The sequence below is a fragment of the Scylla paramamosain genome, chromosome 43, assembly GCF_035594125.1.
Source record: "Scylla paramamosain isolate STU-SP2022 chromosome 43, ASM3559412v1, whole genome shotgun sequence".
NCBI classification, from domain to species: domain Eukaryota; kingdom Metazoa; phylum Arthropoda; class Malacostraca; order Decapoda; family Portunidae; genus Scylla; species Scylla paramamosain.
This window is the reverse complement of record NC_087193.1, coordinates 11,817,384-11,824,883: the sequence shown is the minus strand read 5'-3', so window position 1 is coordinate 11,824,883 and position 7,500 is coordinate 11,817,384. Positions and strand designations below refer to the sequence as shown.

The 7,500-nt window shown below is 36.7% G+C and overlaps 2 protein-coding genes across 3 annotated transcripts in view; both read left to right on the top strand.

Annotated features, from left to right (window-relative positions):
* LOC135093674 (neuronal-specific septin-3-like) overlaps positions 1-1,519 on the top strand; it is a 26,251-nt gene extending 24,732 nt beyond the window's left edge. The window contains 1 exon segment of the mRNA XM_063993176.1: positions 1-1,519. This exon segment is cut by the window's left edge and continues 1,093 nt beyond it. The gene's annotated coding sequence lies outside the window, so the exon portion shown is untranslated.
* A 2,744-nt stretch (positions 1,520-4,263) lies between these two features.
* Positions 4,264-7,500, top strand: part of LOC135093673 (protocadherin Fat 3-like) — a 97,517-nt gene continuing 94,280 nt past the window's right edge. Inside the window, exon 1 of one of the 2 annotated variants that reach the window (XM_063993174.1) lies at positions 4,264-4,975. The gene's annotated coding sequence lies outside the window, so the exon portion shown is untranslated. The remainder of the gene's footprint in view (positions 4,976-7,500) is intronic. The other variant, XM_063993173.1, reaches the window with a different exon arrangement.

The following is a 7,500-nucleotide window of genomic DNA, read 5'->3' as shown; positions in this document are numbered from 1 at the left end:
AGGTGTGAGCTTCCTACAGGTGTGAGCTTCCAAGTGACTTTTTGTAGACGCCTTACTACAAAAAGCTACAGAAAAGTCTGAATTTATGTTTTTTCTTACTTTAATTTTTCATTGATTCCATTTATTTTACATTTGTTTATTCCTGTCTGTGTATCTGTGTGAATAATGATTTCAAGGTCATTTTATAGGCGGTCATGTGTGTGTGTGTGTGTGTGTGTGTGTGTGTGTGTGTGTGTGTGTGTGTGTGTGTGTGTGTGTGTGTGTACTTCAGCCTTGACAGTGGCCTTTGCAGGTGTTCAAAAGACAGGTCTGTGTGTGTGTGTGTGTGTGTGTGTGTGCAACTCAAGTCACAAACAAGTTCATGTAATTTTAATGTCTTAGTCTGTTGAGTCTTGTCTTTTAATTGTTCATGTGTGGTTCCATTGAGGCCACCGTCGTAGGAAGGTGTAAATTAATAGTTGACTTTAATTATTTATTGCCCCTACACCATGACTGTTGTTATTATAATACTTCTAATACTAAAATGAAGAAATCTTACTATTATACTAACGCCCTGAAACACGTGACTGCAAATCCATCCTTTTTTACTATTTTCATTCATCAGTTATTATTTGTTTGCTCAAATGTGAAAGCTTATTTTACGGTTACGCATTACGATTTTTTTTTCTTTCGTGTAATAATTTTCTCCAAGGCGCTGTTATAGTTTTTAAGCCTTTCCGTTACCAGTTGCTGTTTAATTTGTTTTAGTAAGTGTGCTGAGAACGATTAAACGCTTTGGGAAGAAACGAAGGTGCAGTCTTAATCCACATACGAGTACAGGTCTGCACACTCAACCGTCTCCTCCTCTCACCGTGCCCACCTTCAATAGGCTTCAGTGCAGTGCGGTTTAATTTTTTGGGGTTGATGATAGTTTGCCAAAGATCCTAGACTGCAGGAGTGTTTTGAAATGTGTTATCGTGATCCCTATGATGGTTCGACAAAATCACTGTATCCTTAAAAGCTCCATTGTAAATTAATAAGGTTTTACAAGGGTGTTTACTGTCGTCTTGTGGTAGGTTAACAAGATTTCTGCACACTGAAAAAGCTTTAGTGGAAATTATTGGGATGTGCTTTAGGGATGTTTCAATTTATATTCTAAAGATGGAGAAACTAAGATTCTTTACTGGCAAGCTTTTCTGGAGGTTACTGGCGTTCTCAAGGATGTTTTCGATATTTTAATGACAGAATAACCAGAATTTTACACTTTAACAAGCTCTCGTGAACGTTATTGGAATTTTCAAAGGTATTTTCCTGATTTTAGTAACAGTTATCAAGAATCCTGCATTATTTAGAAGGGAAACACCCACGAGAACCCGCTCAATGATTAATGTGGCCTTTGAAAGTGTTCTTGGTGAGAAATCAAAGCGTGCCAGAGCTGGGACCTCAGACTCGCCCCCTCGTGTCCTCGGTGTTCCTTGCCAAATGTCCTCGAGACCCAGTGTATATGACGGCTGTTTCTACAATACATCACTCATTTTTAGCCGGGTTGTTATTTACCTTAGAAGCAAGACTGATGTTTCAATGGGAAGTGGCTGTGTTAACATATCATTACTTAAGTGTGGGGTGTCATAAAAGTTTTCTTTGTAAATAGAAAACGAGAGATAATGTGGTAAACTAAAATTTCTTAAAACGAACATACATATATTACATTACAACTATGTGCTACGGCTACTATTACTGAAATGGCTCTAATATAGCTGCCATTATATGCAGTATTTCTTGAATGAATGAATAAGTATATGAACAGATAAAATGATAAGGAAATAAGAGGAAAAAATAGTTAAAACCCACAAGATATGGAAGTAAAGTTTGCGTGTGTGATCGTATTAACCAGTTTATTGTATTTTTATTATAAACTTAATTCCTTAGGTAGTGAAATGCTCATTTTAATTACGATTTTTCTTCATTTAAGTGTTTATTCTTCTTTTCTTTTCATTCGGGTATCACTATCCAAGAGAGAGAGAGAGAGAGAGAGAGAGAGAGAGAGAGAGAGAGAGAGAGAGAAGCACAAATATTTCATCTTTAGACATTCTACTGTACTACAACCTCTACTTACAAAAGCCCAATGTTGTGACAGTAGTAGGACACATACAATGGCAACAACAATAACACTACCACACGCTACTACTACTACTACTACTTTTTGTTCAGCTGTTGGGAACAATAGATAGTGAATACATATGATCTCCCAAACATTTTATACCAAAAAACGTGCATTGTATTGTGAACAGTGAGCACCCACAACACTCATGAGGAGAAAAGGTCAACAGCAACTAAAGTGACCTGCTATAGAACGCAGAACCACTTGCACTGAAATCGTTAAATAAGGTCAGGAAATGTTGCACTGATTGTTAAACTAAGAACTCGAAGGGTAGACTAAGCTTTTAAAAGGTCAGAACACATTTTTAAGCTTTATAGGCCAGATTAATTGATAAAGTTTACATGTTAGGCTTTTCATTATTTGTTATTCATTATCATCACTTTATGTAGGAAGGGGTCTGTCCTAGGCCTACAAAAACCTTGAAAAAAAAAAGGACCAAACTGAGATGTCAGTCACGAAAGAAAATGGTCATTACAAGGCTTAAGGAAAATTGGAGGAAAAGTGTCTTGAAACCTTTCTCTTCAAGGAACTCAAGTCACAGGCAGGGGGAATACAAGCTGCCAGGGAGTGATGGCGGTAGATCAGAAGCCCTCCTTGTGTGTATATACGAGTATATGTGTGAAGTCCTTCCATTATAAGTATCAAATATCGTTATTGATTTGGAAATACTCGAGGTGTTTTCTTCACTTTAAGTTTACGGCATCCTAAATTGAGTAGAGAGGCCAGTGCAGCCGCTGTGTGCCCCATCAGGCTGCCACGTGTAGACCTAATGGGTTCTTCCAGCTTCCCTTATTTCTTATGCTCTTATGTTCTTATCATCTCTGTGGCCTTTGAATTAACCGCTTCAAAATATAGATCATAGATTTCTGTAACTAATCACAACGAGAGAATTAAGCAAAAGCAATTATCTATCAGTCTATCTGTCCATCTATCTATTTATCAGTCAATTACCCAGTCTATCTATGTTTATCTATGTTTTTACCTACCTATCAACCCACCTATCTATCTATCTATCGACAATACCTTCCAATCATCCAGCCATCTATTCATGCTCTACATCAGGTTATTTTTAGCAATAGGAAGCAAGTGACATCAGCCTTTAGAGACACGTGAAAGCATTTGATTGGCAGGATCTGAGTGGAAGGAGAACAGGCTGACAGGGGAGCAAGAGAAGGAGGAGGAGGAGGAGGAGGAGGAGGAGACTGGTGAGAGGAAAGGATGCGTGACACTATGTGGAAAAAGAGAAAAAAAGAAAAATGATAAAGAATTGATGTGTGTTGTGCAATTAAATCCTCGAAGCATGACAGATAAATGTAGAGAGAGAGAGAGAGAGAGAGAGAGAGAGAGAGAGAGAGAGAGAGGGTACGTAGCGGTAAGACGAACAAGAACAAGAAGAAAGAATCAATAACAACAACAAAGAGAAAACAAAGTAAATAACAATAGCAACAAAACACATTAAAAAAAGAGATAAAGAAAAGAGAGAGAAAAAAAGTAGAAAACAAAAAACGAGGTATATTTCAAATCACATTTTTCTCACGTAATGGATCCAGAAATCCGAAAATTTGCCACCACACTAAAAAACGCAAGGAAAATGCATAAAGAGAAAACGGTAAACCTGGTCACGCAAGTCACAGAAAAGAGAGAGAAAAAAAAAAAAAAAAAAAAAAAATGCGCAGATTCCCATTCCCTCCTCCCCGTTTTCTTTCATGAATAAGAATAATATGACAGAGAAGGAAGAAAAAGAAAAGTGAAACCTTGAGAAGACAGATTTACGAGTGTGTCTGAGGATGAAAATGAACGAAGGGATACATAAGGTAAGTAAGAAAGGAAGAAGGGAGGAAGGAAGGAAAGAAGAAAGAAATAAAGGGGAAAGGAGACGAGAGGATAGAAGGAAGAAAAGAAGAAAAGGAAAGGGAAGGGGAAAGGATAGAAAAAAAGAAAAGGGGACAAAGATAAAGGGAGAGAAGAAAGGAAGGAGGGAAGGATGCGAGAAAGGATGAAGAAAGTGAAAGAAAAGAGGAGGAAAAGAGAGAAGAGAGGATAGAGAAAAGGAAAATGGAAGAAAGGAAGGAAAGAAAGAGTCAAACAAACAGAACGTTATGAATGAACGAAGGAAGGAGGGATGGAAGAAGAGACAGAAAATAGAGATGAAAAGGAGAGAAGGATTACGAAGAGAGAAATAAAAAGGAAGAAATAAGAGAAAGGAAAAGAAAAGGAGTGACCATAAGAAGTAAAGGTAAAAAAAAGAAAAAAAAAACTAATTAAAAGACGGGAGATGAAGGAGAAAAAGGAGAGAAGGAAGAGATGAGACATAAGAAGGAAAGCAAAATACTTGATGAAAAATAGAAGAAGAAAAAAATATATGACAAAAACAACATGATAAGAAACACAACATTCAAGACATGAGAAAGAGGAAGGAAAAAAAAAACAATGAATGAATGAAGAATTACAAAGAATCACTTGACTTGAGACGACGCAAAATAAACGGAAAACGCGCTGAACTTCCTCCCATCCCCAGTATGCATCGAGTAGTGCTGGAGGGTGGATGTGCGCGCGTCCCTCTTGCGGTGAGATAAGGCGGGAATACCAACTGACTCTGTTCCTTTGATAACCTTACACTCCCTTATACCAACGCCCTCATAGCCTCTGGAGGATTGAATAGAGTGCGCAGGGAGGATTTAGTGCAAGGATTAAAAGGATATTGTGAGTAAATTCGATTATTTTTGCTGTTTTCGCTGAAGTGTTTGGTGTTGTGGCTTGAGGATCACGAGGGAACGTAAAGGAGGGGCAAGGATCACCTACCACCACCACCACCACCACGAAGGTACAATACAGGTGAGTTATTCTTCTACCTGCGTGTTAATTAGTTGTGTTGTTGGTGGTCGTGAGGATTTCCGTAACTAAGAATGATGTGGAAGAAAATGTGCAAGTTAGCGTAGGAATAAAAAAAGGGGACGTATTTTAATAGCAAGAAAAGTTAAAAGTTTACTGGTATTATGTGAAGTTGATATTTTACTAACTACTACAGCTGAAAGTCTTGGTTGCTCACAATTTTCTTTACTTATGAAATGAAATAATCAGGTGTTGTTAGTTTTTAAACGTTCAAAATTAGATAACTGAAAATTATTCTGTAAACATGAAAGAAATTGTAGACGATAATAAAAATAAACACTGCAAAAGTCAACTGGCCACTTAATAACTTACTTATTTTACTCATTTACCCACTTATTAGTATTTAACAGTGTGAATTTCTTTTTGAAGTAGATGTAAAGTGACTTGGCGGGACACCACACATATCAAAGTAACGTAGTAGTGTGGAAAAGAGTTACAGGTAATTAGCCTACCTGAGTTTCCTTAAAAGTTGACTTGCCACGTGTTTACTCAAGTGTCACGCATAGAAAACACCGCGGAGGGGACAACACTCACAATAACAACAACAACAACAACAAACAAAACAATACAGCAAAGAAGTATTAAAAGTAAAACGCAAAATAATTCAAAATAGATAAAAAAAAGTATATAATCTTAAAACATAAGTATCTTTGTGAAATGAAGAGGAAAATGTAATTCTAAACTTTAATATGAGTGTACATACATAAATATTAATCCACCTAGTACAAAGAAAATAAAAAAAATAAAAATAAAAAATAAAAAAATAAAATAAATAAAAATAAAAATCAATAAGTAATAATAATAATAATAATAATAATAATAATAATAATAATAATAATAATAATAATAATAAAAAGAAGGGCTAATAATATATTCTTTTTAAAGGGTAATTACAAATATAGACGATACAAACTACTCTCTTTCAAATACATACTTTTCAGAGTAGGTATGTACACTAATTAGGTACATTTAACTACAGTACATAGGACACAAACACAATTCCCTTAAGAACAATCCCTTACCGGAAACTCTAAATACATCCGAGCAGATTTTCAGAAGACACGAAACTGTTTCCTTCGCATTTTTCTTTGGGGGCGGAGGAGGAGGGAGGGGGGAGGGAGGGGGGAGGGTATACAATTCTAAGTACAAACACAGAAGACACGAAATGTATCCCCCGCTTCAAGAGAGGACAGAAAGGAATGTTCGGCAGGGAAGAGGAGACGAGGAGGAGCGCAGAGAGAAAATGCCTGAGGAAGTAAAATGAGAGAAACAAAAGTAACGAGAGAAGAGAAAGAAAGGGAAAGGGAAGACGAGGAGGAAAAAGGGCGATAAAGGAACAGCGGAGGAGAGAAATAACGAAATAAAGAAAGAAATGGAGAATGAAAAAAAAAGATAAAAATAATTACTGATATATTAAATGCCCTACGTTTCTACTGATAATGAGTTTTGTTTACAGGTCAGTCTCTTCTAACCATTGAAACACACACACATATATATATATTTCTATTATTTACTGTTATTATCTGTAGCGTTTATATTCTGGTGCAGGATTCAGGTGAGTGTAGAGGACATGAACCCAAGGCTTATCAGATTCCTGGTGTGACTAAATAACGTTGGGAAATCTGTGCACGTCTTGTTGTGTGTGACTGCCTGTGTTTCATGGATGACTCTGCCTTCCGTGAGGGGAAACTGCATGCGTGTGTGTGTGTGTGTGTGTGTGTGTGTGTGTGTGTGTGTGTGTGTTATGTTGAAACGAGATTGTACTGAGAGAGAGAGAGAGAGAGAGAGAGAGAGAGAGAGAGAGAGAGAGAGAGAGAGAGAGAGAGAGAGAGAGAGAGAGAGGTAAATAAGGTGAATAAGAAAAAGTAAGAAAATATTTAACTTGTATTTTCTCATTTATTTATTTTCTTCCTCTTCTTCTTCTTCTTCTTCTTCTTCTTCTTCTTCTTCTTCTTCTTATTATTATTATTATTATTATTATTATCATTAAAGTTTTCATCCCCCCAAAAAAAAGAACAGATTATCCTTAGTTACAACAACAACAAAACTACTACTACTACTACTACTACTACTACTACTACTACTACTACTACTACTACTACTACTACTACTACTACTACTACTACAGCTACTACTACTACTACTATCGTGACTTGGGATTCTCTCTCTCTCTCTCTCTCTCTCTCTCTCTCTCTCTCTCTCTCTCTCTCTCTCTCTCTCTCTCTCTCTCTCTCTCCTGCCCGCGTCGGTTTCTCTCCATCATCATTCCGCACATCCACCCGCCCATTCATTCATACATACATACATACATACATACATACATACATACATACATACACACACACACATACACGCATACATAGTACATTAATATCATCATACATTTGCATAATTTGGTAACTTTTCTTTTTTTCATTCATTCCTTCCTTCATTCATTCATTCGCTCGTTGTGTACATGTGTTTGTTTG